The 17,378-nt window shown below is 44.6% G+C and overlaps 2 long non-coding RNA genes across 2 annotated transcripts; one reads left to right on the top strand and one right to left on the bottom strand.

Annotated features, from left to right (window-relative positions):
• The first annotated feature begins 5,003 nt into the window (after positions 1 to 5,003).
• LOC144821842 (uncharacterized) lies at positions 5,004 to 7,819 on the top strand. Its single transcript, XR_013608466.1, has 3 exons — positions 5,004 to 5,070; positions 6,315 to 6,446; positions 7,156 to 7,819. It is a non-coding gene; the product is annotated as an uncharacterized LOC144821842 (long non-coding RNA).
• LOC144821841 (uncharacterized) lies at positions 5,538 to 8,923 on the bottom strand. The gene is made up of 2 exons (XR_013608465.1): positions 8,062 to 8,923; positions 5,538 to 5,802 (listed from the first exon to the last, which is right to left on the bottom strand). It is a non-coding gene; the product is annotated as an uncharacterized LOC144821841 (long non-coding RNA).
• Positions 8,924 to 17,378: the final 8,455 nt, after the last annotated feature.

The following is a 17,378-nucleotide window of genomic DNA, read 5'->3' as shown; positions in this document are numbered from 1 at the left end:
TGGGCATTTACAACCGGCTCTATCCCATTCTGTCAAGCTGGATTTAGATCCAAACACTCGGTCACAGACAATATTGCAGTACTCCAAACAATACTGGAAAAATATGTGGTCAAAAAATCGCAAGTACTATATGCAGTGTTTGTAGATTTTACCACCGCTTTCGATAGGGTCGACCGAGTCAAGCTTTGGTACAAACTCAAAAAATGGGAATCCCACAAGACCTTCTCCATTTAATAACATTACTTTATTCCGGGACATGGTGCCAAGTCCAAATGGGGAGGGAGAAGGGTCTTACCTCCCCAATATCAACCCCAAATGGCCTGCGTCAAGGGTGTCTCTTAGCCCCCTTATTGTTCATTATATTCTTTATACTTGAGTGACCTACCACAAAATCTTAACCAGGTCAACAACTTTCCGCCGAAGATTGCTTCTACTAAAATCCATTGTTTGGTGTATGCTGACGATGCAGTAAACCTCGACTTGACCCCATTTGGCCTCCAAAGAAATCTGTTGGCACTTACCAGATACACCGAAGAAAATTATTTAATTCCAAATGTCACCAAAACAAAAATTTTACCATTTACAAGAAAGAAGACCTATCACAAATACAACTGGTTATTAGGGGGAACACCATTGGAAATTGTCAAAGACTACATATATCTTGGGAGAATTTTCACTCAGTCTTTATACAATCAGCCTCACCTCCAAAAGATGGGTCGAAGCGCAGATATCCATTCAGGGGCTCTTCAAAGACTTTATTCTTCCACTGGTCAAAGGCACTTTTCTTCCTTGTTCCAGGTATATAGCTAAAAAATCCCAGCTGTTTTGGCTTATGCTATAGAACATATACCAATAACAGAATGGAATGGAATGGAATGGAAGCAAATTGACATCAAAGAAGCGAAAATCCTGTGGAAACTAACCAGGATGTCACAAGCAGTCCCGGTTCAAGCTCTCAGGTTAGAACTATCGCTAGTTAGTTCCTACGCCAGAGGGATCTCAAATATAATTAGATGGGCGTACAACCTGGTTCATGCAGATCAAGGATGTCTAAGAGCACTGTTAAAAATAGAGTCACTCCAGCCAGACTCTCCGAAGTACGTTTTTGGTAAAAACCTAAGCATTGCTTTTATATTGACATCACTTTACCCAGAAATGTTAAATTCTTGGTCACCAGCCCAACTGAAACTTTGCTTGAAGCACCTAACCCCAAGGATAAGCATGGAATTGGACATTCAACACTGCTCCAGGCTCTCAACGTACAATCAGTACGTGGATACAATAGTTTAAAAAAAATTCAACCATATATCTTTTTTAATTTAAATCACGGAGTTAGGAGAAGTATTATACAAGTACGGCTCGGAATATTACCCCTGCAATCACACACATTCAAGTGGTCATTAAAAGAAGGAGGGACTAATCGCTGTGACCTATGTAAAGGTGGGGTGCAAGACCTAGAACACGTGCTGTTCATTTGTCCAAATGAGACTGTGGTAGCAGCCAGGAACAGATACATAATTACGATCAAAATGAAATGTAAAATAAATTCGGTCCAGAATTTGATATCACTCTACCAAGCTCCACCAAATGAATTTGTGTGTATTAACATGTATAACTTTTTAAAAACATTTTTAAAATTGCATTAGTGTAATAATTTTATGAGTAAAAAAATGTAATCGTTATTTTCTAAAAAATGTGTTGTTCTCGTAAGAGAACTGAATCAAATAAAAATGATTTCATTTCATTTCGTTTCAGTTTTAAACACTCAGTCTTCTTAACTTTGTAGAAGTTACTGCACTGACGAGAAGCTTGCTCAAGAAGAATGCAAACTTTTTGGGGACCGAATTAATGTGAGAAGGCTTCTATACATGTAAATATGGGGATTGTATCAGCTGACCCACTAAAATAATTTATTACCAAGGGCGAAATAACTGTAAATGTAAATGTATGTATAGGCATTTATATAGCGCACTACTTACCCGTAGGGTCCCAAGGCGCTTCGACCACTGCGAAACCCTTCCTGGCTTCCCTGAGAGATGGTCCCTTAATGGGTATCTCCAGGGTGAGACCAGGCATCCCCGGCGGTCTGGTGGGGCCGTTAGTGAAGATGAGGCAAGCTAATGCCCAGAGTTGCCAAGTGTGATCGCTGATCAGAGTGGGCACCGAGGCGAGAGAATTATCGAGTCCGCTGACCCTGGTCCAGAAACCTGCCGCGCCAGGAATCGAACCCTGGTCCCGGGCCGTCCTCTGCTCTCGGGTCTGCCGCCTCTAACCAGTGAGCCACACTACTTCACAGTCCTAACAGATACTACAGTCTGAGGACTAGGAGCTATGCTGCTCACTGAAAAGGATGTTTGAGAAGAAGTTGCTTCAAAGGCGGTAAATGGAGCTGTAGCAAGCTATTTTATTATTGAAAAGTGGGCACTGGCATGTTGGTGGGATGTACGCCATTTTACATTGTATCTGTGAGGATCAGAATTTATTCTCAATAAGGATCTCAAGCCATTGATACATTTATTCAGTACAAAAAGAGCAAGTCTAGCCACTGCACACATATGTGTGTATGCATGTACGTATGTGGTCTTTCTATAGCACCAACCTAGTCAAAAGGTAATACATCGCTGTACAGTGTCAAAGATAAGGCTAACAAAATGACAACATTGTTTACAGGTATTCACTGCATTTGTGGAAAGAAAAAAGCTATGACAGGTGTTTTATCACCTCTACTGTTGCATAAACGGGATGTGGATTTCCAAGAGGAGGAGGAAAGTGAAGAATGTGTGTCTTGAAGAGGAGATGCATTGCTCCACTGTGAGACCATTTCATATGTGCAATGTGATGAACAACAGATTTAAGGGGTGTCTGAAGAGAGTGATTTAGGTCATAAGGAAGGTGCATATGATCAAGTTTCAGAGTAACTGACAATTAATAGGGGCATCATTTGGAGTCTAGATTTAATAGGTTTGCAGAGTATGCTAAGAAGGAAGGTCTAGCAACTTTCTCGTGAGAAACACATTGATCTAAGGACAATGAAAAGGTGGGTGTGCGAATATTGTAGATGGCCTTCGCTTGATAGGGGTGCCAAGCATTTTGTGAGGGGCTGCGTACCATATGCGATGAGTGACAACGTGCAAATCAAGGTGTCTTTACTAACCCTGGGCGTAGTTCGCGTAGCCGCACTCCGCGAAGCTACGCGAAGCCGCACTTGCACTCCGCGAGCTACGTGTAGCTCCGCGGACATGCGTAGTAGCTTGCTAGACCCGTTCGCGCGCCGTTTTTCGTCTTCGGGAGCGCGGTGCGCGTGTTCGGGGCGCTGCCTGCATGCTCGCAATAGCTAGCGCGCTAAGTTACTCAATGAGGTTTGTCCCGCCCGCTTGCGTTCCCTTATTTCCGGTTCCGGGTCACAAGTAACGTGTTCGCGTTGTGTTAGACATGTTCGGGAACTCATCTTCTCGTTCGCACTGCCAAAGTGCGTGATCGCGTCAAATATCGCGCGAACTTACCGCGGCGGTCGCGACGGGCAGAGCCATCTTCGATTTCACACTCTGGCTATGGTTTTGGGCCTACTTCAGCATCTCACTCCTATCTCTTCCATCCTGGTCTTTTCCCTCAGTTTTTCTAACTTTCTTTACTTCTTACCTATTTCTGTCTGTGCCTAGGTGTATATTTCTCATTTTATTTTTACTTTTACCACTTTTTTTGCAACTTTTCTCTTGTTTTATATTACTTCCTTCTTTTATCTTTCTTCTTTCTTCCCCTAACCTTTTTGTCTTCAACTTTCCTTCTCCCCTCCACCCAGAACCATGGTGAAGGGTGCCAGCAGAATCGGCGGCTCAAAGGGCAAGGCGGCTGTGCCTAAAAAAACCAGGCTGCCTTGCGGCAGAATGCGCCCGGCAGGAGTGACGCCCCGCCAACTTTTTGGGGAGGAGGAGTTGGCCGCCCTGGTCTTTTTTATCCAACGTCACCTCCCCTTGACTTTGGCAGCAGGCGGCAGGCCCGGCTCCGGATACCAGCACATTGAAGAGCGTCTCCGGCGGTGGGCGAAGGTGCGCCGTGCAGTCTTCCGCTGCTCCGGTATCCGGCGTACCCACCATCAGCTGTCCCACCGCTGGGCCGACATTTTGGACCGGGAGCAGGACCTGTTGGACCTGCTTGGTGTGGAGGTTGTGGGTCTTGGTGAGTGGCTACCCCAAAAATAAAGTGTGTATATATATATATATATATATATATATATATATATATATATATATATATATATATATATATATTTATATACATATAGATTATATATATATATATATATACATATATATATATATATAGTTGTATAAATATTGTTATTGTATCTTTGTAAATATTGGCTGAATAAGTAACGCGATGACTGTTGCCCCTAGTTACATTTGCGATGTATTCCGGTATATCTACTGTCATTGTATGACAGTGTTCTTGTTCTTCACTGGCTCTTGCGTGTTGTTTCAACTTGGCGCTAGCTGTTGCTGTTTATTGATGTGAGATTTTCTTTATTGCTGAGAACTGAAGTTAGTTAATGCTATTAATAGAGTCTTGTCCTTCCTTTGTCCGTCAGTGAAATAACGGTGGATGGATAATTGTACGTTGTTTGCATATTGTAGCATTTTTTTCACGGCCTTCTCTTCTGCATGAATGGAATCCTTTTCTTGCAAAGAATGCTAACGTTACTTTGTTCTTCTTACCTCAGCCAGGGCCGGCTCTAGGGGGCATGTGCAAGCTGTGCAACTGCACAGGGGCACCAAACTTCAGGGGCCACCGCACCAATAGATATCCTTAATTTAATAATACTCTAAGGATGGATACATATTTGCGTTGCGGCCCCTGGCATGGATTTGTTGCCTCCGGCTCTGTTCCACTGTAGCAGTGTGATTTGCAATTATGTCTATGTTTCACATCACTCAATGTATTTATCTATGTTTATTATTTTAATTTTTACATGAACCACAGAACCCAGGGGCAAGCAGAATACAGGGACCGAGTCGGCGGGTGAACCACCAGTTACACAGAGCTCCTCTACTGAGGATCCTGCTGCTGTCCCCAGTAAGTCCAACAGTGCTTGTTTTTTCCTCTGTAATGTGTCTGCAGTGCTTTGTCAATTGACAGCAACCAAGTAGGCATCCAGAATGATGTTTGTCTAGTATTTTTGTAAACGTTAGTATACCACTACTAGTCTTGTGGGTATTCTTCTATCTCCTATGGAGTTATATACATATTACACAACTATGTAACTATGCACACGAAAATTGGATGTTGTTGGTACTGATAGGCAGGTTGGACCTTACTTACACCTCAGTCACAGAACTCTGAGGAACGCACAATTCACTGAACGTCAGCCTATATGGCCTGAGTCATTGGTCTATTGTTCAAATCACACTCCTGAACCCCAATACCAAGATGCCGAATGCTTTTAGGACACAAACCGTTACCTAAGAAACCCCCTTTTGCTCACTCACTCGTGTGAGTCTCTAAGACAACAGACACTGAAAATAAACTTCAGAGTCAAAGTGGTCATTCAAAAGCTTTATTTTGTTAGAAGTAAGTAAGTAACATCAATGTTTTTAAGTGCTTCCGTCCAATACGTTGAAGGGCCCACCAGAAAAAATCCAGAGTTAAAACAGGCATAATAAAGTAATCAACATTTGTACAGCTACTAGTGCACAATAGGGAAATGTGGCAACTATCGGAGACCTCTCACCAACGTATACTGGTCAGATATTCCTCTTTTTTTGTAAGCTATGGAAATGTCCGCTTCGTAGAAGGCAATCTTCTCACCTGCCGAAAAATAATGACAAAAGTGGTGCACGTTAGACAGTATTAAATACATTTATGCCAGTTTTATGCAGCCATGCTAAAAAGAAGTTGTAACCTGTAAGCAAACTCTATCCCACAATCCACATAGAAAACTTAAATACGGGCCCTTTTACTTTCCCACCTCTTCAGGTGTATGCATTGAACAATGATGTGTTGCCCCAGAGCGTCTTCTCGTACTGCGCAACAAGCTGCGAGTTAACACATGCGCAAAACTGGATACATTGATGTACAAAGGTTACATAGTTCACTTCCAATTTCCAAGGACTAGAGTAGCAGGACAGATGAGATGAGCTTGGGTACCATACCATAACAATGAATGCTAATAATATGTGTAGTGACTCTGCTGTACTATGCAATGTGGACTCATACTGATTACGTACGTTGGACTTAACTGTTTTGAAGAACTCCATTCTTGGTGAACAAGTACAAAGGGGGCTGTGCATCCATCTAAAAAGGCGTACTTATTTTTATAGGTGCAGAACCCTTACCATCGACCAGTGCCGACGGGGACAGCGGCGCTGCTTCAGCGCTCCCGGCGGGGACAGGAGGAACAGAGGCACCTACACCAGCAGCAGTGGGGGGGGAGCCAACAGCGGCGGGCGATGGTAAGTTACATTCAATAGTGATCTGCATTACTTGGTGGGAGGGGAAAACTTTCTCACTGTACTCTACTGGAAAATATATGATGTTACCTTTACTTGTCATTAGCATGCTAAGCATTACCACTACAGTAATGCAAGTGCCTGATAGCAGTCGGATGCATGGGTTGTTGTTAAAGCATGTAAAGGGGAAAACACAGCTGCCAGCGTGGTTGGGAGACACACCCAATACCGGTGGTTAGTGGATAGTCTCAGCAGCTGCGGTGTTTTGGGCAAACCCAAAGGCAAGGGAAGGAGGGGACGACTGGGTGCATGGGTCGTTGCTGGTGAAACACAAACCAAATAAGGTTTGTTGCGCGGTATAAAGTATTATAGTCTTTACTAGACATGTGCTACTAGCTGCCCCCTGTTAATTAATGTTACTTTGAGAGTGTTCCCGCCTTCCCGGAACAAAAGGAGATATGTAAAAGACAGGTGTTCGTTCTAATGTGTGTGACCGTTGAAGTACACCCATGCTAATAGGGCAGGCATAAAGCCGTGACAAAAAGTCCGACAAATTAATAGAGGCTGTAGAATGTTCAAGATAGACGCAACACAATTTCTGGTACTCAGCTTGCTTGCTAGTGCTACTGTGCCGCCCACTATGTGTTGAATCAATGTTGTGTTCTTGATTTGCGGGGAGTTTGGATTAACAATTCTGTTTCTTTCTTTATAGTTACTCCTTCCCAAAAACCAACCAGGAAGGAGTTGGCAGTCCGGGCCCGGCAGCGGAAACTGCAGGCAATTGTAGAGGCCTACCGCCGGCTGGTGGATCAGGCCGAGGAGGAGGAGGAGGAGGCGGCGGCAGCAGCTGCTGCCTCTTCCAATGCCCCGGGCCCCAAGCCTGCAGGACTACGTCGCCGTGGTCAGGCAGCCGCCCGCCGCCGCATTGTTACATCTTCGGCGGCCCCCCCACAACAACAACAACAACAACATGCATGCAAGTGTAGGTGCCGTGATTTCAAAGCAAAGATTCTCCGCCGGGTAGCGAAGTTGGAGGAGGAGCGGAAGAAGCAGGAGGACGGTCTAGAGGAGCGTGTCAAGATACTGGTGGACAAACACCTGAAAGCCCGCCGGCTTTGAAATGGACCCTGTTTTTTGCCCCTTTTTTAATCCTTTTGTTGGTGGGTGGGATGTGGGAGTTGGGGTGTACATTTGGGTTGAAATTTGGTTGGGGTTAGGGGAGGGTAGGGACAGCTCTGGGTCAGGGGGTTACATTAGTTATATATTTTATTTTTCTATTATCATTATTAAAATATAAAAATAAAACAAAGATATTATTTTCACAAGAAAACATTTGAAGTTCATTTGTGTTTGTTGGGGGGGTGGAGGGGGGACTGTTTCACCAAATAATGTACGTTGTGCAACATGAACATGCACTACGAACGATAAATTAAGTACTGACTGCACCTGTAGTAGTAGGGTCACAAGTGCATAAATAATTTATATTATTAAATAACATGGGAAAATTGCCCATCACGTGAGTCTGAAGTTACTACTAGTATACTTTAATTCCATGCACATTTGCTCAGAGTCGGCTAAACAATCCTATGCAATGCATTGCATCATTCCTTTAACATACCTGTCCTAGTTGTCAGGGAAGAGGAGCTCGTCCTCAAACTCTGTGCGTTCAGACAGAAGTAGGTCATGTAACCCAGTAGTGAGGACGTCTTCTTCACACTCGCTTTCTTCATCCGGCGGTGATTCACGTACTTGATAGTCTGGTGGTATGAAGCGTTGATTCATTTTTATCATTGTCAGCCGCTCCACGCTTTTGGGGGAGAGACTAGTCCTTTTCGATGTGACAATGGCACCAGCAGCACTGAAAACCCGCTCAGAGGAGACACTGGCTACAGGACAAGCCAGATACTTTATCGCCAGCCTGCTCAGCACTGGCCACTGTCTCCTTCTTTCATACCAATAGACCAATGGGCTTTGCTCCATGAACACCTCTGTTGTGTCATCCAGATAGGCCTGAACCATCCGCTCAATGTTCATTGGTGCTCGGCTTTGCTGGTCCTCTTTTCCCTTTGCAACAGCAACGGACTTACCCATCCCTTTCTGTATAAAAAAAGCAGTTATGCTTTTGGTTGGGTCTGCTGAATCAGATCGTGTAGGTGCTGCTTTTGGTACTGTTGGTGCCTGCTGGAAAGCAGACGCACTGCTCTCACGCTGTGAAGAACTTGCGTCAGGAGTACTTGGACTGGCCTGGGCTGGCAGTGGCAGGCCTTTAAGTAACAGCCGTTCAGTTTCTAACTCATTAGCTTCCGCAGCTATGGAAGTTTTGTACTTGTCAACATCCTCATCTGAAAATGGAATTACTTCGTTACTGCTGACAAATAATTTGTACCGTGGATCCAAGATTGTTGCAGTTATGTAATGTTCACCTGACACAATATTGTTGAGCCTTACATTTTCACACAAGCGGTTGACTAAGCCCTTGGCTAAGGTGTATGCATCAACTTTTTGTTCGTCACCTTCGTATGTTTCACAGACCTCCTTCACCTGTTGCTCAAGCATGTACAACAATGGGATGGCTTGGCCCATAGTACAGTCCTCCCTGCTAACTGCACGTGTGAAGACCTCAAAGGGTTGTAGCATCTCTGTGATGCATTTAATGAGGTCCCACTGCCACATCTCAATGGTCAGGGCTTTAAGATTAACAGTAGGATCCCCTAATCTTCTTGACATGACATAAGCATTCAGTGGGATGTACTGCTCAAAGAGACGCTCAAGCATGAAATAAGTTGAGTTCCAACGTGTTGGGACCTCCTGTATCAGTGCTTTGACTGGCAACCTATGCTCTTGCTGAATGACCCGTAGCAGCTTCCGTCCTTTGAAAGAATGGTTAAAGTGCGTGCATATTCTTATGCAGATGGCCATTATGTTGCTGACTTTGGCTTCATTTTTCAGAAAGTCTTGCACGACTAAGTTTATGCAGTGTGCCAAACAGGGTACCCTGAAATAATGTCCTTCTCTCATTGCCTTCACTACATTACTGCCATTGTCGGTAGAAACAAAACCAATCTTAAGGCCTCTTGGTTTCAGCCATTCAAAGACCTTGTCATTAAAGTCAGACAAAATGTTTTCAGCAGTATGACTTTTGTCCATACCAAACATGGCTATAGTTGCATGTCTGCGCGTGTCATTAAAAATTCCAGCAACGTCACGGAGGCCTGAAGTTAACTTGTCTTTAACACCTGCAAAAGAGATCCAGTGTGCGGTGATGCACATGAAATCTGTAGCATCGCAACTGCTCCACATGTCTGTTGTCAGGTGGATACAATGGACAACACTCTGTTGTAAGGCTTTCCCAATCAATTCCAGCACATCGTGGTGTAGTGCTGGAACAGCCACTCGGGCAAAATAGTAGCGACTGGGAACGTTCCATTTTGGGCAGAGGGTTGCCACTAATTCCAGAAATCCAAAAGCCTCAACAAATGAAAATGGGAGAAGGTCCAGTGCTAACATTTTCGCAAGTTTGGCATTGTATAAACGTGCTACTGGGTGGTTCCGCTCGTACTTTCCCTCCTGCCTTAACATGCTAGGAATGGTAAGCTGCTTTGCATGTCTTTGAGTTGTGCTAGACGGACCACCTTGCATCGCAGACTTTGCACTCCTTGGTGTTTCCAGCTGACTCTGGTGCCACTGAGAAGTTGCAGATGCGGAGGATGTGGTCTTTACCACTCCAGTGCTGGCGACAGGGGTCGATTGTGTACCACTCCTAGATAGAAGGTCATCGTCTCCCTCTTCTTCTACCTCCTGATCAACCATGAGTGGACCTTGTACCACTGTATCCCCACCAACAGGAGTGCTAACATTTTTTAAGCTTGCAAGGTGGTTCTCCCACCTGATCACGTGTGTTTTTTTCAAATGGGTCGTTTGGCCTCCAGTCCCATAGTTTGTACCAAGCTTACCACGACTAACATTGGCTCCTGCCATAGGAAGAGGAGGACCCACTGCCAATGCCGGATGGACTGGAGGATTGTGGAATTTCACTATGGGACAGCTCAGTCCTAGTACTGCCACTACCTCCTTCTGTTGAAGTGGCGCTTCTGCTGGATGTCGGATGCTGCCGGGCCTTCGCTGTTGAAAAAATTGGAGCTGGTGTTACTGTGGGTGTTGAGTGTGTAGGAGTTATGCGTGGTACCTGCTCATCAGTCATTGCAGCATTTCTGGATAGGGTGAAAATGTTTGTCTCTACATCCTCTGCACCAGGAATAACGCTTGTGATGATGACAGTGTCAGACCCGTCTTTATCACCAGCAGTATCCTGCTCACCTACATCGACCTCCATAAGTTCAAGCCTGCCTGGAAACTTCCTTTTTCCTAGCATGGTCTTCTTGGGATGTCTCTCCTTTGAATGCGCAGATAGTTGTGGCTGCCAATCCGTATCAAGGTCATCGGAAGGGATGCTTTGCGAAGAACTCGATGCACTAACCCTCCTTTCCCTTGGTGAATTCGAAGGAAATAGATCACCTACAGAAGTGGCTTCCTCTTCTTCTTGCTCGGAAGGAGGCTCTACTTCCTGAACTGCCCCGACTTCGGGAGGAACAACTACTACTATTTGGTGCGGAGATGGTGGTTGTTGTTCTTGAGGAAGTACTATTGCGGGCTGGGGTTTTTCAACAACAACTGTTGCGGGCGGTGGTTGTGGTTGTTCAACAACTGTTGCGGGAAGTGGTTGTGGTTGTGGGTGAACAACTCCTATTGCGGGCGGTGGTTGTGGTTGTTGAACATCTACTGCTGGCGGTGGTTGTTGAGCACTTCCATCTTGCGTGGATTGTGTACTACTTTGAGACAGCGATAAGTTTAGTTCTGGCTCAGTATCACTGCTCGCAAGCAGAAGGCTGGCTACCTCTTCGACCCTCATCATGTGCTTGGCCCTGGGATGCTGGCTTGCCCCCACTAATGCAGATGTGCTGGTCCCAGCTTGCACCCCAGACCCCGCTGCTGCAGGCGTACCTTTTGGGGTGCCAAAAAAGGTTTTGGGGTCCATACCAGACTTAAGTGACACTTCCTTCTGCTGTTCCTTCTTCGCAGCAACTTTCTTTGTGGTGGAGGACCTGGTAGCTTTCTTAGGGCCCATCTTCTTCTGATGTCAGTCAGCTCACAGCAGCACAAATTGCAGAGATGTCTGGTCAGATGAGTCACACACCACACGTGGCGTACAACTGAAGGAAGTCCGTCTGGCGGTAGAACGAGCGATGGATGAAAAAACAACCAGCACCTCCTCAGTCTTTTTTGTGCACCTACAAGTAAAGAAGGCAGAACAACATCAGTCAAACAAGCAGTAAGGCAACATGAACAATTGAAAGACACACAGGTCAATGTATAAAAGACAAAACAGAAGACTAATAATACCAGTCCAGCAGCACCACAGCTCAAAGGCCACATGAAGTCCAGAAAGAACCAATAAAGTGAAGCAGGCCTATAGATACCAATATGGACAGAAAAACGAGGATGCCTGCTGCACATGACAGGTTAATGTGCAAGGAATAAATAGCCCATGGCTAAGACAGAGGTTGTAAACATAACACCGCAAAAACACATACAAAGAAACCCCTGCCCAGGCTCCCAAAACAACAACCAAATGACAAATTCTGTTTTTTTGGGTGCACAAGAAAGACCTGCAACATTTTTGAGAAACTTTTATGCAACTCGGGACATATTGTCCGCGAGAATGCTAAATCGGCATGTTCGGCAGCGCGAACGGAATAAAAAGTCGTGTTCGCGTTCCCGAGCAAGTACATTGAGTGCGCGAACACGACAAAAAATGTAAGTTCACGTGCTCACATGGTGCGAAGTTACCAAAACTACCCAAGCTGTATTCCTAGGGTTACCTAATGGAAGAAATTGACAGAGTATTTAAAGTTTAAACACACCCAAAACCAGAAATACCCCACACATAAAAATAAGATTTTCTATATCAATCCAAGCCATCCATGATTTTCACATTAAGGGTACACCACAAAAACAGTTGATTAACTTTCATGACCCTATGAGTAGTACCTATGGCCTACTGCCAGAGTAGGCCACAAGGTTGGAGGCCTATGCCTATGGCAAAAGCACAAAGGAAGGACACACAAAATGGCCGCCGACATAGGGCCTGGCCACCAACAACAACATGGCAAAATCACAAAGGATGTATACACAAAATGGCCTCCACCACATGGCCTGGCCACCAACAACAACATGGCAAAATATATCACAAAGGAAGCATACACAAAATGGCCGCCACCACATGGCCTGGCCACCAACAACAACATGGCAAAATCACAAAGGATGTATATACAAAATGGCCTCCACCACATGGCCTGGCCACCAACAACAACATGGCAAAATATATCACAAAGGAAGCATACACAAAATGGCCGCCACCACATGGCCTGGCCACCAACAACAACATGGCAAAATCACAAAGGATGTATATACAAAATGGCCTCCACCACATGGCCTGGCCACCAACAACAACATGGCAAAATAAATCACAAAGGAAGCATACACAAAAAGATCACCACCATAGGGCCTGGCCACCAACAACAACATGGACAACTTTACAAAATGGCCTCCACCACATGGCCTGGCCACCAACAACAACATGGCAAAATAAATCACAAAGGAAGCATACACAAAATGGCCGCCACCACATGGCCTGGCCACCAACAACAACATGACAAGAAAGAGAAGACAGACAATAATGCCTATGGCAAAGGGACAATGCTTTGCTTCAGAAAATGGACACACCACACCACCGCCCAAATTGGTCACCCCACCCCAAAAAAAAAAAAAAAAAATAACAGAGGAGAGAAAATGGAAGTGGTCCATGCTCCAAAAAGAGAAAAGTACTACCAAAATGAGAACATAACATAAATGAGGAATTTTTAGGTGCACAAGAAAGACCTGCAACATTTTTGAGAAACTTTTATGCAACTCGGGACATATTGTCCGCGAGAATGCTAAATCGGCATGTTCGGCAGCGCGAACGGAATAAAAAGTCGTGTTCGCGTTCCCGAGCAAGTACATTGAGTGCGCGAACAAGACAAAAAATGTAAGTTCACGTGCTCACATGGTGCGAAGTTACCAAAACTACCCAAGCTGTATTCCTAGGGTTACCTAATGGCAGAAATTGACAGAGTATTTAAAGTTTAAACACACCCAAAACCAGAAATACCCCACACATAAAAATAACATTTTCTATATCAATCCAAGCCATCCATGTTTTTCACATTAAGGGTACACCACAAAAACAGTTGATTAACTTTCATGACCCTATGAGTAGTACCTATGGCCTACTGCCAGAGTAGGCCACAAGGTTGGAGGCCTATGGCAAGAGCAAAGTGGCTGGAAACATTAAATGGCCGCCAACACATGGCCAGGCCAACCACAGAAAGTTAATACAATGAACTCATGCATGCCTACACACTAACTACATGGGGTACTAGGGTCACATATTGGCTTAAAAATTAGAAACATTTTAAATTCCACAAAATGCAATGTTAGAAAAAAACTACAATTTGGGACCTCATGAAAGTACAGGCCTCCATCAATAATTTCATTCCAGGATTGAATACTGTTGTTAAAAAAAAAATCAAATCAAACAAGCACAAGTCTACATCACTCATACATTACACAAACTTACTTGAAAAAGAGAATTCCAATTCAAAAAGTCCTCATTAAATCCAAGGTAAATCAGTAATGCAGCCAACACAGACAGAAAGTGATCCTTCCAGCTCAAAATCCAAAGGAAAGTGAGCACCACATGGACAAAGCACTGGGAGGAGCCTGGTGGACAGGAACAGGAAGTTGTAAACTCAAGAGCCCTTCCTCCTTACTCTGCAAAACAAGAGTAGAAACAAAAAGAGGGGTCCTTCCCCCCTAAAAATAAAGCCAAAGGTACAACTTTAAGGTTTTTTGCTTTTTTTTCCTAACCAAAATGGTAATTTATTATGGTTTTAACATGCTCGCGAGTTATTCTGTGCAAGAATGCAGTTTCTGCGTGTTCGGCAACTCGATCTTACCAAAAAGCATCCTCGCGCATCCTTATGACGCTATCTCGCATCAAAATGACGTTATCGCGTTCGCACAGTCGCACGGGACTGTGCGAGAGTGTTTCCAAACATGGTGGCACAAGCGACCAGGAAAAAACGAACGCAGAACGAAGGTAAGCCATTGCCGCGCACGCGATAATGTTATTCAGCGCGCGAGAACTACGCTACGCACCGGATCGCGGAGTTATCGACAGCTACGCGTTCTCCGCGGAACGCGGAGCTGCCGAAACTCCGCAAGCTCCGCGAACGGAGCGTAGTTCTTCGCCCAGGGTTAGTCTTTACCAGTCAAGTCAATAGAGATTCCCAGTTGTAAGCAATACAATTTAGGGATTAAGGGTAGCTTGCCTTAACAATATGTTGTAATATTTTATCTCTATTCATCTGTGAAATATGGGGACAATGTCACTTAAAAGACTATAATCGAATTTCTAAAGGAGAGTGCTCCAGAGAAGACTGTAAAAGACAACAATAGTTGGCATTCAAGCTGTCTAAGGATTTTCTGGGTAGTGAAGGAGTATAATATCATCCGAGATCTAATTGCCTGGTGGAACATTTTAATCAAGTATTTAAGAGGAGAATCCAGTTGGCTTTCTAAAGTGGGCTGAACTGGAATGAGGATATCAGAAATATGATTTGGGTGGTGCGCTGCAAACCACAGACCAGCAAAGGGGTCTTTTCTTTGGTGCTTCTAGGGGTAAGGGTCACAGGAACTTTGCTCAACTGGAGGTAGTGGAGAAGGACATTTACAATTGCAATTCCTTTTACTTTGTGTTAGATTTGGGGGTCTCTAGATGGCACAGGTAGGTACTGATGACAAATAGGACCCTTGCCTCTAGTCAGGGTAAGGGGGTACACTCCTAAAATAACCCCTGCTCACCCTCTTGGTAGCTTGGCATGAGCAGACAGGCTTATCTCAGAGACAGTGTGTAAAGCATTTGTGACCACATACAGTAACCCAGTGACAACACTACAGATGGACACCACACATTTGCATATTAAAAATAAGTATTCTTTATATAGACTTAACGCAAGCCCACAAACGACAAAAATCCACAATACTATACTTAAAATTGTAGTTTTAGCTTAGTTCCGTTCTTAAGATGCAACACTTTAAATCAATGTACCTTGCCATGCGTGACGCTTCCACAACAAAAGTGTTGCAGTGATGGAGATGCAGCAAAGTTCCGGTGCAAAGAAATGAAGACATAAAGATCTTCCAGATGCGGCATGCTTCTCCGATGATGCGAGAAGTCTCGGTTCGATGCATCAACTGTAGCGGTAAAAACCCTTGTTCAGCGATGCGACGGCAACAGCCTTGGCTGCGACGCTCTTCTCCGACATTTGCGAGACGCTTCCACGCAATGTGGCAACTACAGCGGCGACATCCAAGATGCGACGGTAGCAGCTCTGACGGCGGCACACTTCTCCGTGGATGCGAGGCGCTTTTCTTGATGAGGTGCAGTGCGACAGCTACAGCGGTGACATCCACGAGTCGACAGCAGCAGTACAGTGATTGGTGAACACTACTAATGAGTGCAGACCAAAACGTAACCACATACTTTTGGTAGATTTCTTTTTGGGATTTTCTATTTTTGCAAAGAACTGCCAAGTTTAACCACCCTGAGTAAAGCAGCATCCATAGCATCTGTTGATTTTGTTGGGAGGGCAGGGAGAGAGGTAGGATGCATGAAATGTTTTTTTTTGTTATAATGGATTAACTGTGAATAGAATTTATTTGTGTCATTTTCAGTGGTTAAGTCCCACAGTGAAATCACACTTTGTACCTCAAGTGGGTGTGTGAGGGGGGGTTGTGTTGGGATTAGTCTAGAGCAAAGAACTTGACTTTTTGATTAGAACAGGCACATTTGATCCATTGACAACTGCTGCTGCTTGGTGGCTGAGTTGTTAGGACTCATTTTTATGGACTTACATTTTTCAAGCCAATAAATGTATTTCAATCAATCTCTGTGAAGCCGGCTTACCTGCAGCTTCGACCATTACGCTTGATTTTGATCTATGCAATGTCAGCTCATAAGTATAACATTCAAGAACCGTCTACCAACACAATTGCAAGGGTGTGAATCACCTGGGACCGCTAACAGAGCGTGCCACTGCCTCCAAAAGATATGGCCCTGCTGTCTTTTTGAGTGTTGTGAAATGACTCTTAAAATATGCATATAAATAAATAAAAAAGCCTGGGTCATGACAGCCATGCAAATCACCAAAACTACTGAAAGTGCCTAGTTTGCAAATGAAGACCCACTCTAGTTGCCATACAGACTTCCCATTATTTGATAAAATGTCTAAAAGCCCTTTGCTTATTTTGTCGATTAGTGTTTGGGGATCTGAAATGTTATAGTAGCAAGTCAACATCATGCATTTTAGCATGTTACATGTATAAATTCTGCTTACCTTAGGGTGACCGGGTATCCCGAATTTGCTGGGACATCCCCAGGGTTTCACCAGCTATCCCGATGAATTTCGGAAAATTTGGCCCTGTGCACGGTTTTCAGAGATGATCGACTGAAAACAGGGGGAGGTACGTTTTTAGGTCGAGAGACCGTCGCACTGCGAAGCAGTGGGCGGAGTCCCGAAGATTTTATGTTTTGGAGTTAGGGGGCTTGGAACCCGCCCCTCTTCTCCATTGGCTGGCTTCCTAAACGGAGGCCAGATATTGGAGGAGAGGGGCATCACTCCCTTTAAGCCCGGTAATTTTCGGAATCGGGGGCGTGTTTTTTTGCCTTCTTTCTACCTGTGACGTCATCCGTCACTCAAACATAAAAACACGCCCGATTCCGAAAAATTCTGAGCTTTGAGGCAGCAATTTCTGCCTGAAGCTCGCCATGAT

The sequence above is a fragment of the Lissotriton helveticus genome, chromosome 2_2 (genome assembly GCF_964261635.1).
Source record: "Lissotriton helveticus chromosome 2_2, aLisHel1.1, whole genome shotgun sequence".
NCBI lineage: Eukaryota > Metazoa > Chordata > Amphibia > Caudata > Salamandridae > Lissotriton > Lissotriton helveticus.
Note: the sequence above shows the minus strand (reverse complement) of the source record. Positions and strands in the feature narration are given on the sequence as shown.